Source organism: Rhinatrema bivittatum, chromosome 5 (genome assembly GCF_901001135.1).
Source record: "Rhinatrema bivittatum chromosome 5, aRhiBiv1.1, whole genome shotgun sequence".
NCBI classification, from domain to species: Eukaryota; Metazoa; Chordata; class Amphibia; order Gymnophiona; family Rhinatrematidae; genus Rhinatrema; species Rhinatrema bivittatum.
In genome coordinates this window covers 50,578,201-50,594,828 of record NC_042619.1, presented here as the reverse complement: position 1 = coordinate 50,594,828, position 16,628 = coordinate 50,578,201, and positions in this window count along the sequence as shown.

The following is a 16,628-nucleotide window of genomic DNA, read 5'->3' as shown; positions in this document are numbered from 1 at the left end:
GCAAGGCTGTGCAAAATCGGCAGCTTGTGCGCGCCGACCCCGGATTTTATAAGATACGTGCGGTTACACGCGTATCTTATAAAATCCGATGTACTTTTGTTTGCCTGATTCCACGCAGCCTGCTTCCGTTCCCTCTGAGGCCGCTCCGAAATCGGAGCGGCCTCAGAGGGAACTTTCTTCTGAGTCCCCCCACCTTCCCCTCCCTTCCCCTATCTAACCCACCCCCCAGCCCTACCTAAATCCCCCCTACCTTTGTTGGGCAAGTTACGCCTGCTTGAGGCAGGCGTAACTTGCGCGCACCGCCTCGGCATCCCCCGGCACAGACCGCAGTGCCAGGGGACTCGGGACCGCCTTCCCGGCTGCCCCCAAACCGTCACCACGCCCCCGGACCCGCCCCGGACCGCCCCTGACCCCGAACATGCCCCCGGGCACACCCCCGGCCTGCCGACACACCCCCAGACACGTCCCCTCCCGCCCCTTTTACGAAGCCCCGGGACTTACGCACGTCCCGGGGCTTTGCGCGTGCCGGCGGCCTATGCAAAATAGGTGTGCCGGCACGCGAGTGCCCTGCACGCGTAAATCCGGCAGGATTTACGCGTGCAGGGCTTTTAAAATCAACCCCATTGTCTCCAGACATCAATAGATTTACTAACTGTTATGGTTTGTGGGTATGTGTGGACCCTTGGCCCGAGGTGCGAGTTGTTACAGCCTATGGGGAGGAGCCCCACAGGTCCGCACCATCAGGAGGCGAGATACAGGCACAGCGGGGAGCTCTGGGCACAGTAGTGGAGAGATCCCCAGGGACAAGGAAGTGACCCCTGTAGAGTAACTGACAGTAGGTAGTATCTGGAGTGAGACCCTGAGGAGAGAAGCGCCAGACAAACCGCGGAGTGGTAGGTGCAGGATTAGCCGCACTGAAGGTTCTCTGGGAGGACAGCCCCAAGTACTCGCGGTCGCAGGTGTCTGCGACCAACAGGCATAACACTAACTTTAATCAGTAGAACCTTTTACCTCATGAATTTCAGAGATCTGCAACAGGACTAGAAGAATACTGTAATATATTTGTGCACCACTTGAATTTTGAATTAATGAATGATGTAGAATTTACTCCCCTAGGAGCCGATGCAATAAATTTGCATAGAAAGCAGGCGCTGAACAGTCAGCATCCGCTTTCTTAATGTGCCCCAGGGGTGCGCTATGCAATATTTAAATTAGGGGGTCGTATTAGTAAGGAGATGCTAGGGTTGCTTGCGCGCTCCCAGCGCCTCCTTCCTAACGCGACCCGATCGGCATTGGTGGTTTGCCGGTTAGGGAAACAGACACAGAGTTTATCGGCTTTCCTACTCCTACTTAATATTGCAACGATATTAAGTAGGAGGCATTACAGAAAAGCAGTTTTTTCTGCTTTTCTGTACTGGTTTAAGGAGCGCTCAGCAATTAACGCCTGCTCCATTCAAATGTCAGATGAAATTTAATGTAGACAAGTGCAAGGTGTTGCATATAGGGAAAAATAATCCATGCTGTAGTTACACGATGCTAGGTTCTATATTAGGAGCTACCACCCAGGAAACAGATCTAGGCGTCATAGTGGATAATACATTGAAATTGTTGGCTCAGTGTGCTGCGGAAATCAAAAAAGCAAACAATATTATGAATTATTAGGAAGGGAATGGTGAATAAAATGGAAAATGTCTTAATGCCTGTGTCGCTCCATGGTGAGACCGCATCTTGAGTACTGTGTACAATTCTGGTCGCCACATCTCAAAAAAGATATAGTTGTGATGGAGACGGTACAGAGAAGAGTGACAAAAATGATAAAGGGAATGGACAGCTCCCCTATGAGGAAAGCCTAAAGAGGTTGGGGGTGGTCAGCTTGGAGAAGAGACGGCTGAGGGGGGATATGATAGAGGTCTTTAAAATCATGAGAGGTCTAGAACAGGTAAATGTGAATCAGTTATTTACTCTTTCGGATAATAGAAGGATTAGGGGGCACTCTGTAAAGTTAGCAAATAGCACATTTAAAACTAATTGGAGAAAATTCTTTTTCACTCAATGCACAATTAAGCTCTGGAATTTGTTGCCAGAGGATGTGGTTAGTGCAGTTGTGTGGCTGGGTTCAAAAAAGGTTTAGATGAATTCTTGGAGGAGAAATCCATCAACTGCTATTAATCGCGTTGTCTTAGGGGTAGATTTTTTTAAAAAGTGCGATCGCGTACTTTTGTTGGCGCACCAGGCGCCAACAAAAGTACGCTGGATTTTATAAGATACGCGCGTATCTTATAAAATCCTGGATAGGCGCGCGCAAGGCTGCCGATTTTGGGCAGCTGGTGCGCGCCGAGCCGCGCAGCCTGCCTCTATTCCCTCCGAGGCCGCTCCAAAATCGGAGCGGCCTCGGAGGGAACTTTCTTTCGCCCTCCCCTCACTTCCCCTCCCTTCCCCTACCTAACCCACCCCCCCCCCCGGCCCTATCTAAACCCCCCCCTCTACCTTTATCCATGGATTTACGAGGGCAGTTCCGGAGGGCGCAGCCACGCCCCCGGAACGCCCCAGGCCGAAACCACACCCCCAAGGCCCGCCCCCGAAACGCTGCGTCATTCGGCCCCGCCCCCGACACGCCCCCTTAAAAAAACCCCGGGACTTACTCACGTCCCGGGGCTCTGTGCGCGCCGGCGGCCTATGCAAAATAGGCGCGCCGGCGCGCGAGGGCCCTGCTCGCGTAAATCCGGGCGGATTTACGCGAGCAGGGCTTTTAAAATCCGCCCGTTAGAAAATAGCCACTGCTATTACTAGCACCAGTATCATGGGATAGACTTAGTGTTTGGGTACTTGCCAGGTACTTGTAACCTGGATTGGCCACTGTTGAAAACAGGATGCTGGGCTTGATGGGCCCTTGGTCTAATCCAGTAAGGCAACGTCTTATGTTCTTAAAGGAGTTCTACAACAAGTTCAAAGCCTCAGTGTATTCCAGCTAAATTTCTTGCAGAAGTGGCTAGAAAAGCTTTGTGTGGGAATGGACAGTGATTCTCACAGGCCTGGAGACATGAACTAGTTAGACTCCAGCCTTTACCTTCAGATAGTCCATTCTCTCTTTACTCACAGTTTGTACTGCTTTGTCTTATCTCAGTATTTGGACAATGTTGCATACAGGAGCTGCCTTGCTCCCGGAGACCTGGGCCTGGTCTGGTTATTCCCACCTGGATCCCAGCTGTTATTCCCCAGTCTTTGATTACGCCCTCTGAGGCCCACCTTCCTTGCAGGATTTCGCCCATTGAGCATACTCTCCTTAAGGCATTTAAGGTGGACCAGGTGTCTAGCCTGGTCCTGCACAGGTAAATAGGGGAACACTAAGGGGCGGATTTTCAGAGCCCTGCTCGCGTAAATCCGCCCAAAACCGGGCGGATTTACGCGAGCAGGGCCCTGCGCGCCGGTAAGCCTATTTTACATAGGCCTACCGGCGCGCGCAGAGCCCCGGGACTCGCGTAAGTCCCGGGGTTTTCGGAGGGGGCGTGTCGGGGGCGGGCCCGAACCGTGCGGCGTTTTCGGGGCGTGTCGGGAGTGTTCCGGGGGCGGGCCCGGGGGCGTGGCCGCGCCCTCCGGACCCGCCCCCAGGTCGCGTCCCGGCGCGCAGGAGGCCCGCTGACGCGCGGAGATTTACGCCTCCCGGAGGGAGGCGTAAATCCCCCGACAAAGGTAAGGGGGGGGTTTAGACAGGGCCGGGCGGGTGGGTTAGGTAGGGGAAGGGAGGGGAAGGTGAGGGGAGGGCAAAGGAAAGTTCCCTCCGAGGCTGCTCCGATTTCGGAGCGGCCTTGGAGGGAACGGGGGTAGGCTGCGCGGCTCGGCGCGCGCCGGCTATACAAAATCCATAGCCTTGCGCGCGCCGATCCAGGTTTTTAGCAGATACGCGCGGCTCCGCGCGTATCTACTAAAATCCAGCGTACTTTTGTTTGCGCCTGGAGCGCAAACAAAAGTAGGCTATTCGCGCTCCTTTTAAAATCCGCCCCTAAGGGCACTGCCTCATATACCCCTCCCTTCAGCTTGGACCTGTCGGGCCATGCATCCCTACTCCTTCCTGGATCCCATCCAGGAGAGTCCAAGACATCCCAGTCCCCTTCCTCTGGCTTCCCATCAGCTACGCTTGGGAATGGGGACCTAGTGACATGCTCACCCACATCTCTTAGGGTTACCCTTGACAGCGTCACGACCACCACCCTATGTGCCATTCATGCAGTGCACATCCCCAGTCGTTTAACTAAGTCATTTTCTGGCTGCTGAGCCACACCCTTTCACAAGCTACCTTGCTCTGTGCACCCCTGAGCTCTGTACTTTGTTTTAGAGCCACAGGCCCTCTGTGTTTTGTACTATATTTAGAACCACAGGTCCTCTTCACAACTCTCTGTACTCCCAACAAACACTTTCTTGGAGGCTGGGTTTTTTTCTGTGCAAAGCTTTAGAAAAATTCCATGCATGACACCATATGTGGGAACAAGCGGTGATTCCCACTGGCCTGGAGATATGAACTAGTCAAGACTCCAGTCTTTCTTAAAACATAGTCTTATACACAACAGTAAACTGCCTTTACCTTCAGACAGTGCACTCTCTCTTTACTTACAGTTTGTTCTGCTTCTTCTCAGCTAATTGTTTGGACAGTGTTACGTATAGGAGCTGCCTTCCTCCCAGAGAACTGGGCCTGGTCTGGTTATCTCCACCTAGATCCCAGTTGTCATTCCCCAGTCTCTGGTTACACCCTCTGAGACTCACCTGCCCTGCAGGATCCTGCCCATAGAGCATACTCTCCTTAAGGCATTTAAGGTGGACCAGGCAAGTAGGGGAACACTAAGGGCACCGCTTCACACTTTGTATAATAACTTTTTTTTTTGTTTTCAATACAAGTTGTATCACCAGATGGGATCAGCTATGGCCCCTGATGTGGCCAATTTATTTATGGCAAGTTTTGGAGAGTGATTTATATAGATCTCAAAGTTTTTTTTAATATCTGGTAATTTAGAAGAGGTATATTGATTATATATTTTTGCTGATCATCCTTGTTTCATGAGTGGGTGATACTGCAAAAGGGTTATAAGGAAATGTTTGTCTTTTTATGGATTACACTAAGTTTTACCACAGAGTGACCAAAATGATAAAGGGCATGGAATGGCTCCCCTATGAGGAAAGGCTAAAGATGTTAGGGCTGTTCAGCTTGGAGAAGAGACAGATGAGGGGGGGATATGATAGAGGTCTACAAAATCATGAAAGGACTTGAATGGGTAAAGGTGAAATAGTTATTTACCCTTTTGGATAATACAAGGATTAGGGGGCACGAAGTTAGCAAGTAGTACATTTAAAACAAATCAGAGAAAATTCTTGTTCACTCAATGCACAATTAAGCTCTGAAAATTGTTGCCGGAGGATGTGTTTAAGGCAGCTAGTGTAGCTGTGTTTTCAAAAAGGATTAGATAAGTTTCTGGAGAAGAAGTCCATAAATTGTTATTAATCAATAGGGGATAGCCAGCCACTGATTGTTGCCAGCAATAGTAGCATGGGATTTATTTAATGTTTGGGTACTTGCCAGGTACTTGTGACTTGGATTGGTCTCTGTTGGAAACAGGATACTAGGCTTGATGGAGCCTTAGTCTGACTCAGTATGGCATATCTTATATTCTTATGTTCTTAGAGTGGACACCCCAGAAAATGTAGAGAGAATGAGAAGTGATCTAAGAAAGCCTGAGGAGTGGTTGAAGGTTTAACAGCTAGTATTCAATGCCAGGAAGTCCAGAGTCATATTTAGGAATGAGAAATCTAAAGGGGGCAAGATACTGATGTGCACAGACCAGGGGAGAGACCTCCGTGAGATACTGTCCAATAATCTGAATGTAGCAAAGAAATGTAACAAGACAGTGACTAGGTTCCAGAGGGATGCTGGACTGCGTACAGAGCGGCATAACCAGCAGGTAACAATGCAGGTCAATTCGCCAGGTTTCACCTGGAGCACTGTGTTCTGTTCTGGAGGCTATATCTCAAAAAGGACAGAGATAGGGTAGAGGTTGTCCAGAGAAAGGCAACCAAAATGGTGTGGAGACTGCACTAAAAGACATATAACGTGAGACCTGAGGACCTAAATATGTTTACCCTAGCGGAGATGAGAGACAGCAGGGATACGATAAAGACTTTTAAACACCTTAAAGGTATTAATAATAGCATAGAAATAAAAACTTTTCCAATGCTATTACTTTTTAACACTTCTATAGCACTACTTAATGTATACAATGCTGTACAAAAACATGTAAGAGTCAGTCCCTTATCAACAGAGCTTACAGTCTAATCAAGACAAACATAAAGGGCAAAAGAGACTTTGGGAATTTCATTTATTAAGAAAATGGTTAAAAATTAATGAAGCTGTAAGCAGAGCAGTCAGGGGTTAATATTTAAGAGAAGCCTCATAAAGGTGGGTTTTTAGATGGGATTTAAATAAAGCGAAGGAGGGAGCATGACCCTCCAGCTCAGGAAGTCTATTTCAAGCATGTGGTACAGTCAGGTGGAAAGCATGGAGTCGGGGGTTGGTGGTAGAGGAGAGGGCATAGATAGGAGTGACTTGTCTTATGAGCAGAGTGCATGAGGAGGGATATAGAGAGAGAGAAGAAAAGAGGTAGCGAGGAGCTGCAGAGTGAAAGCTCTTGTAGATGAGTAAGACAAACTTGAATTGTATGTTGGAACAGAGAAGGAGCCAATGTAGGTATTAGATGGGTATATTAATTTCAGCAAAAGAGAAGTCGTGCAGCTGAATTTTGGATGGATTATAATGGAGAGAGATGGCTCACTGGGAGACCTGTGAGGAGCAGGTTGCAATAGTCTAAACAGGAGATGATGAGAGAGTGGATAAGGGTTCTGGTAGTGTGTTTAGAAAGGAAGGGTCAGATTGTAGTGATATTCTAGATAAAGAAATGCTCAAAAAATAAAGTCCAGTGGGAGCACTGAGAGGAGAGGATCACCTTGCTGGTGGCTGAAAGGAATCAGTAATTTTTTGCTTGGAACATTGTCTTTTTTAAAAGTATTGGGGCAAAGTTAACTATTTGGTAATATTTTGTGTGTTTGTGTGTTTGTGCTTTTAATAGTCAGTAAGGCAGCAAATAAACAGAAGTTAGACTGTTTGTATTTTTAAATAGTCTGTCAGTAAGGCAGCTAGTAAGCAGTAGTATGTTTATTTTTAAAAGTCTGTAAGGCAGCCAGTAAGCAGAAGTTAGAGTGTTTGTATACTAAACAAAAAAAAAGTAGCCAGAAGCTAGAAATAAGCTAGGAGCAGTGTATACCTAAGTAAAAAGGTTGAAAAGTTCAGTTCTGTTACTCACCTTGGAAAAGTGCTGAGGTAGTGTGATTTGGTTTGATTAGGTACCAACATTTGTTAATCAAGAGAGCAGTGAGTCTCTCTGGCTGACTAACTGAAGTTAGACTGTTTGTATCTGTTCTATGTGTTGCAGTGACTGCTTCAGGATCATACTCTGCCATCATATTCCCTGAAGACTAGGAGGAGAGTGAGCAGAACAGGGGCAGAGTGGCTGCTCTCTGCTCTGACTGCTTCAGGCTCCTAACCCTCATCACTGCAGGCTGCGTAAAGGGGATAGGCAGAGCAGAAAACTTCTGCTGCTCTGCCTCTTAATCTGAAAAAAAGTGGTGGAAGTGTGTTCCAGGCCATTCTCCCACAAATTAAACCTGAGGATAAATGTTAACATTTTTAAAAGAACAAGAACAGAGAGCAGATTACAAAAGAAACCCAAGGCATTGTACTGTATCATAAGATTTCAGTGTAGTCACCTGGAATACTATGGGAAACCTGTAAATCTACAATTAGAGATCATTAAATTGCAATTTCATCTTGTATTAAAAAAGATTAGAATTAAACAGCTGGAAGAAGATTTCTAATAGAGCAAAGATTATGCACTAAGTAAACAGGCTGCTGTAATTAGGCTGACAAGAGCTTACACTGAGCTAAATACAGTATTTAGAAAAGTAAAAAGGTATGCACTTGTTAGGATAAAATGGACAATATGAATTGGGTGAAAAATTACATAGGCTCTTGGTAACACAACTGAAAAGTCAACAGGAAACAAATCTTGTACCTGTATAAAAAATGGCAAAGTTAAGATATAGATATAACCCTCTAAAATACTGGATTCCTGTAGAAATGATTATAAAATCCTTTTTTCCAGTTCAGGATCAAGTGCAGGATGAATTTCTGCTGAAAATTGAATTTCTAACATGCATTCCATGAGCATAAATTTCATAGAATACATAATTAAACAGTAATAATAAATCAATACCCTATATCACCAAGAAAGATGACAACATTTAATTGAATTTGATTTTGGATTTCTATTCTGCCTTTCATGGCTGGGTAGTCACTCCAAAATGGAATACAAATAATTAAAGGAAGGAGCAGATTACAAATGATTAAGAGAAAGTGGGTTACATGATGGACCAATATCAGAGGAGGAAATTCATGTAGCCATTGCCTGTCTTCAGAAGAGGATGGGTATCAGGGTGAATTTTATAAACTAAACAGAAAGGAACGGAATTCATTGCTAATTGTATTATTCCAGGAAACAGAGACTTCTCTCCATCTTATTAAATAATACTGGCAAAATTCCACATCCCCAAAAAACCACAGTAGAGTAGAAAATTATAGACTTATTTTTCTAATCTCTCTCTCTATATATAGTACCAGAAAAATGTGACCAAAACCAATTACAAATGTTCCAACCAATAGTATATATATATACTAGCCGTTAAGCCTGTGACAACGGGCTACATTAACATTTTTTTTGGTCCATTTCCTTCCCCCTCCCCCCCTTCTCCCCTCCCCCTCTATTCTCCCTCCCACCTCCCCCTTCCCGTCTCCCTCCCTCTCTCCTCCCCCTCCCCTCAGTCACTCCCTCCTCCCTCCCCCCTCCTCCCCTCAGTCACTCCCTCCCCTCTCCCCCTCCCCTCAGTCACCCCCTCTCCCCTCAGTCACTCCCTCCCCTCTCCCCACCTCAGTCACTCCCTCCTCCCTCCCCCCCCCTCTCTCCCCCCAGTCACTCCCCCTCCCCTCAGCTCAGTCACTCCCTCTCTCTCAGCTCATTCACAACCCCTTTGGATGGCACAAGTGGAAGATCTCCGGGGGAGGTCCCTTCCTCCCTCATGCGCGCCGCCGCCACCGCTCCTCGCCGCCACGCTACAGCTCCTCGCTGCCGCCGCCCCTCACCACCACTCCTCGCCACCGCTACCACTCCTTGCCGCCGCCGCCCCTCGCCGCCACCACTGCCCCTCGCCGCCGCTACCGCTCCTCGCCGCCGCCGCCATGTTTTCAAAGAGCTGACGCTCTGCTCTGACCGACGTGTTCGCCCGCACATGCGCAGTAGAGCTGCTCTCTACTGCGCATATGCGGCACGTCGGTCAAGCCTCATTTATCTAATAGATACAAGCCGTTAAGCCCGTAACAACAGGCTACATTAAAAAATTTTTTTTGGTCCATTTCCTTCCCCTTCCCCTTCCCCCTCCTTCTCCCCTCACCCTCTATTCTCCCTCCCACCTCCCTCCTCCCGTCTCCCTCCCTCTCTCCTCCCCTCCCCTCAGTACTCCCTCCCCTCTCCCCCTCAGTCACTCCCTCCTCCCTCCCCCCTCCTCTCTCTCCACAGTCACTCCCTCCCCCCTCCCCCACCCCTCAGTAACTCCCCCTCTCTCAGCTCATTCACAACCCCTTCGGATGGCACAAATGGAAGATCTCCGGGGGAGGTCCCTCCCTCCCTCATGTGCGCCACCGCTCCTCGCCGCCGCCGCTACTGCCCCTCGCTGCCGCCACCACTCCTCACCGCCGCTACCGCTCCTCGCCGCCGCCGCCCCTCGCCGCTGCTACCGCTCCTCATCGCCGCCGCTGACATGTTTTCAAAGAGCTGATGCTCTGCTCTGACCGACGTGTTCGCCCGCACATGCGCAGTAGAGCTGCTCTCTACTACGCATTTGCGGCACGTTGGTCAAGCCTCATTTATCTAATAGATAGATTTTTTTCATATAATATCATTTGTATTTAAGATAATACCGTTCCCTCATTTTTCACATATACATTCAAAAATCTTGGTTGATAGACTATAAAATCTTACCATCTTAGCAGATAAATCACAAGCTGGCTTTGCTAAAGGATGATCTTTTGCTGATAGTATGGGAATACTTCTAAATCTTATGCAGAAAATTAAAAAATACAAGAGAACCATAAGTAGCAATTTATTTAGATGCTGAGAAAACTTGATTGTTTGGAATTAAGCTATTTGTGGAACATAAATGTTTATGGAATGAACTGAAAGTTGTTTAATTTAAAAAGTTAATGCTTTTCTACTCAGACCAGTTAGCTGATGGCATCTGTGAAAACATAAACATAGGGGTTAAGTGAGCAGGTAGTATAAAAGATAGTATATGCAACAGTTAAGTGAAAGCAGTGAGTTTTCCCCCTCAAAGTGTGTGGGTTGGGTTTAGTGGAAGGCAGGCCTGGTGCGACTGGGTGTGCAAACCGTGCAATGACACAGAGCAGCACACCTGGGGAGGCAACAGGCCAGCTGGTCGTTGGTAGCGGAGAAAGGAGAGAGCACCGCTGCCGGTAAAGGGTATGAGTTCATACCCTCTTACGGCAGCTGAAGAAACAGAGGGGCACCCGTGCTGCCGGGGGGGGGGGGGGGGGGGGGGAGCGGCAGGGACCCGATGCACAGGGCAGTGCAGAAGCTAGTGCCAGCCCTGGTGGAAGGCTTGTGACAAAGGAATGTCAAGGAAGCAGTCTTTTATAAAGGCTGGGTTGAATAGCATGGTCAGGGTACAACAAGAAGCCACAGTTGAAAGGTCATGTGGAGGGGATATTTTGGGAAGCTGGATCCAGTGGCTGTGATGATTATTAGACACCGGTGCTTTCTGTGTAGGAGCGGGAAACGTGTTAGAAAGCAGACATTGTTGAGAGTCTAGGAGCAAACATTTAAGCAATAGCTTCCAGCACAGTGCCTATAATTTCACCAAAGTGTGTGCGTGTGGGAGGGGGGAGGGGGATTTGTAAATTCTATAATACACTTGATCTCTACTGGACTTTAACCTTTCCCTGTGCTTACAAGACCCCCAATTGTTGTGCCCTTTATGAACTGGAAGGAAAAAGGCATGTGCCTGAGAGGAAGAGGCCAACAAGGACAGACAATTACAGCTTGCAGGTATTGTGTTTTCTGCTGCACTGGCTGTTTGCCTCAGGTCAAAGCAAAACCAGTGCACAGGTTTAATGGCCAGATGAAATACATACTCCACAGGTTCCTCTGGGGTCAGCTGACATGCCCCTAGATTTATCAAAATGCTATAATATTACATGGATAACACGCATGGTAACAGAAGACATGTACATTTTTTCACACCCCACAATATGAGAGAGAGAGACTATTTTCATAGTATGCAACTATTTATATGCCTATAGGAGGGCCAACTAATAGCTCGAGGTGAGGCGTTGGTGATGGTTTTGGGGCCAGTTTTACAAGCAGAGTGAGACGTACAAACTGCACAGTACACTTTGGTGAAGATTTGACGTCATTTGGAGTGAGGAAAGTCTCACAAAATGGGATTTCTAATATGTTCTCTCGTCCTAGCTTGATAGTACCCTGTTATAGAGTCCATAGAGTCTATTTATATGCCTTACTAGAGGCACATAAATAGTTAAATACTATGAAGGCCTTATAAATAGTCTCTCTCTCTCTCATACAATTTGCAGTCTTTAATACAAATTGCATTACAGCTGTTTGAGATATATTGCACCGCTTAACACCTGGAAAAAAGGCGTTGTTATTTCCAGTGTTAGTATCAGGAAAAATAGTGGAAACTATTCTCAAGATCAAAATTGTAGAGTATATAGAAAGACCTGGTTTAATGGAACATAGTCAAAATGGATTTACCCAAGGGAAGTCTTGCCTAACAAATCTGCTTCATTTTTTTGAAGGGGTTAATAAACATGTGGATAAAGGTGAACCGGTAAATGTAGTGTATTTGGATTTTCAGAAGGCATTTGACAAAGTCCCTCATGAGAGGCTTCTAAGAAAACTAAAAAATCATGGGATAGGAGGCGATGTCCTTTTGTGGATTACAAATAGGTTAAAAGACAGGAAACAGAGAGTAGGATTAAATGGTCAATTTTCTCAGTGGAAAAGGGTAAACAGTGGAGTGCCTCAAGGACCTGTACTTGGACCAGTGCTTTTCAATATATATATAAATGATCTGGAAAGGAATAGGACAAGTGAGGTTATTAAATTTGCGGATGATACAAAATTCAGAGTAGTTAAATCACAAACGGATTGTGATACATTACAAGAGGATCTTGGAAGACTGGAAGATTGGGCATCCAAATGGCAGGTGAAATTTAATGTGGACAAGTGCAAGGTGCTGCATATAGGGAAAAATAACCTTTGCTGTAGTTACACGATGTTAGGTTCCATATTAGGAGCTACCACCCAGGAAAAATATCTAGGCATCATATTTATTTATTTAGTGCTTTTTTATACCGACATTCATGATACAGATCATATCATATCAGTTTACAGTGAACAGGGGGTATAACAATAACATTAACATAGAGGAAAAGGCAAAAGTTACATTAAAACAAGGGTACTGGAACTAGGGAGAAGAGAAGCCAGTAGCAGAAAGTAACTAGGTAACTATAACAATAATAAATCATTTACAGTGTCGGTAATAGAGTGCATTGAATAGAAGTCATTGGTATGAGATTATAGCTGAGATGGGCCTGAGTTAAGGGAAGGCTTGTTGAAACAGCCAGGTCTTGAGTTTTTTTCTGAACGTCAACAGACAGGGTTCTTGTCTGAGATCAGGGGGAATAGCATTCAAGATGGCTGGCCCTGCTGTCAAGAAGGCCCGTTCTCTAGTGGCTGAATGAAGGGTGGATTTGGTTGGAGAGGCGTGTAGAGATCATAGTGGATCATACTGGATAATAGTGGATCATAGTGGATAACACATTGAAATCGTCGGTTCAGTGTGCTGCAGCAGTCAAAAAATCAAACAGAATGTTAGGAATTATTAGGAAGGGAATGGTTAATAAAACGGAAAATGTCATAATGCCTCTATATCGCTCCATGGTGAGACCGCACCTTGAATTCTGTGTACATTTCTGGTCGACGCATCTCAAAAAAGATATAGTTGCGATGGAGAAGGTACAGAGAAGGGTGACCAAAATGATAAGGGGAATGGAACAGCTCCCCTATGAGGAAAGGCTGAAGAGGTTAGGGCTGTTCAGCTTGGAGAAGAGATGGCTGAGGAGGGATATGATAGAGGTTTTTAAGATCATGAGAGGTCTTGAACTAGTAGATGTGAATCGGTTATTTACACTTTCGAATAATAGAAGGACATGGGGACATTCCATGAAGTTAGCAAGTAGCACATTTAAGAGTAATCGGAGAAAATTATTTTTCACTCAACACACAATAAAGCTCTGGAATTTGTTGCCAGAGGATGTGGTTAGAGCAGTTAGTGTAGCTGGGTTCAAAAAAGGTTTGGATAAGTTCTTGGAGGAGAAGTCCATTAACAGCTATTAATCAAATTTACTTAGGGGTAGATTTTTAAAAAATGCGCGTTCGCGTACTTTTGTTGGCGCACCAGTCGCAAACAAAAGTACGCTGGATTTTAGTAGATACGCGCGTAGCCGCATGTATCTTCTAAAATCCAGGATCGGCGCGCGCAAGGCTGCCAATTTTGGGCAGCCGGTGCGCGCCGAGCCGCACAGCCTGCCTCCATTCCCTCCAAGGCCGCTCCGAAATTGGAGCGGCCTCGGAGGGAACTCTCTTTCGCCCTCCCCTCACCTTCCCCTCCCTTCCTCTACCTAACCCACCCCCCCGGCCCTATCTAAACCCCCCCCTACCTTTGTCCACGGATTTACGCCTCCCGGAGGAAGAAGTAAATCCACGCGCACCAGCAGGCCGCTGGCGCGCCGAGACGCAACCTGGGGGGGCGGTTCCGGAGGGCGCGGCCACGCCCCCGGACCGCCCCGGGCCGAAACCACGCCCCCGGGCCCGCCCCCGAAACGCCGCGTCCTGCCTCCAAAACGCCGCGTCGATCGGCCCCGCCCCCGACAAAAAACCCCGGGACTTGGAAAATAGGCACGCCGGCGCACAAGGCCCTGCTCGCGTAAATACGCCCAGATTTACGCGAGCAGGGCTTTTAAAATCCGCCCCTTAGGGAATAGCCACTGCTATTAATTGCATCAGTAGCAAGGGATCTTCTTAGTGTTTGGGTAATTGCCAGGTTCTTGTGGCCTGGTTTGGCCTCTGTTGGAAACAGGATGCTGGGCTTGATGGACCCTTGGTCTGACCCAGCATGGCAATTTCTTATGTTCTTATGTAGCACATGGTGTGATATTGCCTCTCCTTTTAATTATTCCCACCCCTTCAAAAAATTTGCATTCGTGCCATGCAGGATTTATGGGATTTGGAATAGGGAAGTTTTAAATTTAGGAGCCAGCCTCCCCTTTGAGAGCATTGGTACCCCTTCGCAGTGGATTGAGGTGTCTGTTGAGATAGATCATGTGTAAGGGAAGATTCTGACAGACTTTTTTCTCTCCTTCAGAGGATTTAAGATGCCTGGTGACCCATATGAACATAAGACATCCCATACTGGGTTAGACCAAGGGTCCATCAAGCCTGGCAACCTGTCTCCAAGTGGCCAATCCAAAGCACAAGTACCTGGCAAGTACCCAAATATTAGATAAATCACAAGCTACTATTGCTTATTAATTACTGTAATAGCAGTTTAAGGATTTTCCCTCTATGAACTTACCCAAACCTTTTTTAAACCCATTTACACTAACTGCTGTAACCACATCCTCTGGCAATGAATTCCAGAGCTTAACTATGCGCTGAATGAAAAAGATTTTTCTTCTATTTGTTTTAAATGACCAATTGCTAACTTCATGGAGTGCCCCCTGGTCCTTTTATTGTCTGAGAGAGTAAATAAAAGATTTACATATACCTGTTCAAGTCCTTTCATGATTTTGTAGATTTTTATCATATCCCCCTTCAGTCGTCTCTTCTCCAAACTGAACAGCCTTAACTTCTTTAGCCTTTCCTCATAGGGCAGCCATTCCATGCCCCTTATCATTTTGGTTGCACTTTCTCGAGTGCAGCTATATCCTTTTTGAAATGCGGTGACCCTAATTGCACACAGTATTCAAGGAGCAGTCTCACCATGGAGCGATACAGAGGCATTAAGACATCCTCAGTTTTATTTGCTATTCCCTTCCTAATAATTCCTAACATCCTGTTTGCTTTTTTGATCATCACAGCACACTCAGCTGACAATTTCAATGTATTATCTACTATGACTCCTAGATCTCTTTCCTGGGTGGTAACTCCTAAGACAGAACCTAACATTGTGTAACTATAGCAAGGGTTATTTTTCCTTATATCCATTACTTTGCATTTGTCCACGTTAAATTTCATCTGCCATTTGGAAGCCCAATCTTCCAGTCTCGCAAGCTCCTGCAATTCATCACAATCCGCTTGAGATTTAAGTACTCTGTCTAATTTTGTTTCAGCCGCACATTTGATCACCTCACTCGTCGTACCCCTTTCCAGATCATTTATAAGTATATTAAAAAGCATTGGTCCAAGTACAGATCCCTGTGGCACTCCACTGTTTACCTTTTTCCACTGTGAAAACAGACCATTTAATCCGACTCTCTGTTTCCTGTCTTTTAACCAGCTTGCAATCCACAAAAGGACATCGCCTCCTATCCCATGCAGAGGAAGTATATTTTTGCATTAACTGTCTTTTTTAACTTTCTCCTTGGTTGAAGGCATGGAAGTTTTATTCCCCCTTCCTGCTTCTTGCTTGATTTTTCCCATTTTGGGTTCAACTAATATTTTTGTCCACATGGAGTCAGTATGCAAACCCATTAAAGAGCGACGTATTCTTGAAAGAAACAGAGGATTGTAAGGAAGGGATCCCAGCAAAGTGCAAAGCCAGGAGAACAAAGAAGATACAACATAAAGGTAACAAGAACTTTGCTGCTATTGAGGGAAGTCTTTCATGAAGGGGTGAGAAGTGCTCACCAGGCACTGTCTAAGGAGATACCAGAATCAAAAGAGGGTAGGGGTGTGCATTCGTTTGCAATGTTTTGGCAATCTGCAATGTATATGCCATATTCATTGTATTCGTGGGGGTCCCGAAACATATGGCGAACCCCCACAAATTCAATATATCACTAACGAATAAACCCCCACCCTCCTGACCCCCCCAAGACTTGTCAAAAGTCCCTGGTGGTCCAGCGGGGGTCCTCGAGCGATCTCCTGCACTCAGGCTGTCGGCTGCCGGTATTCAAAATGGTGCCGATAGCCCATGTGACATAGTAAGGGCAAAGGCTATCGGCGCCATTTTGAATACCGGCAGCTGACGGCCCGAGTGAAGGAGATCGCTCCAGGACCCCCGCTGGACCACCAGGGACTTTTGGCAATTCTTGGGGGAGGGGATTATTGACCGGTGCCGGCCGTCCATTGCTCCTACCATGTGACAGGGGCCGACCAATGGCACCGGTAGCCCCTGTGACATAGTAAGGGCAAAGGCTATCGGTGCCATTTTGAATA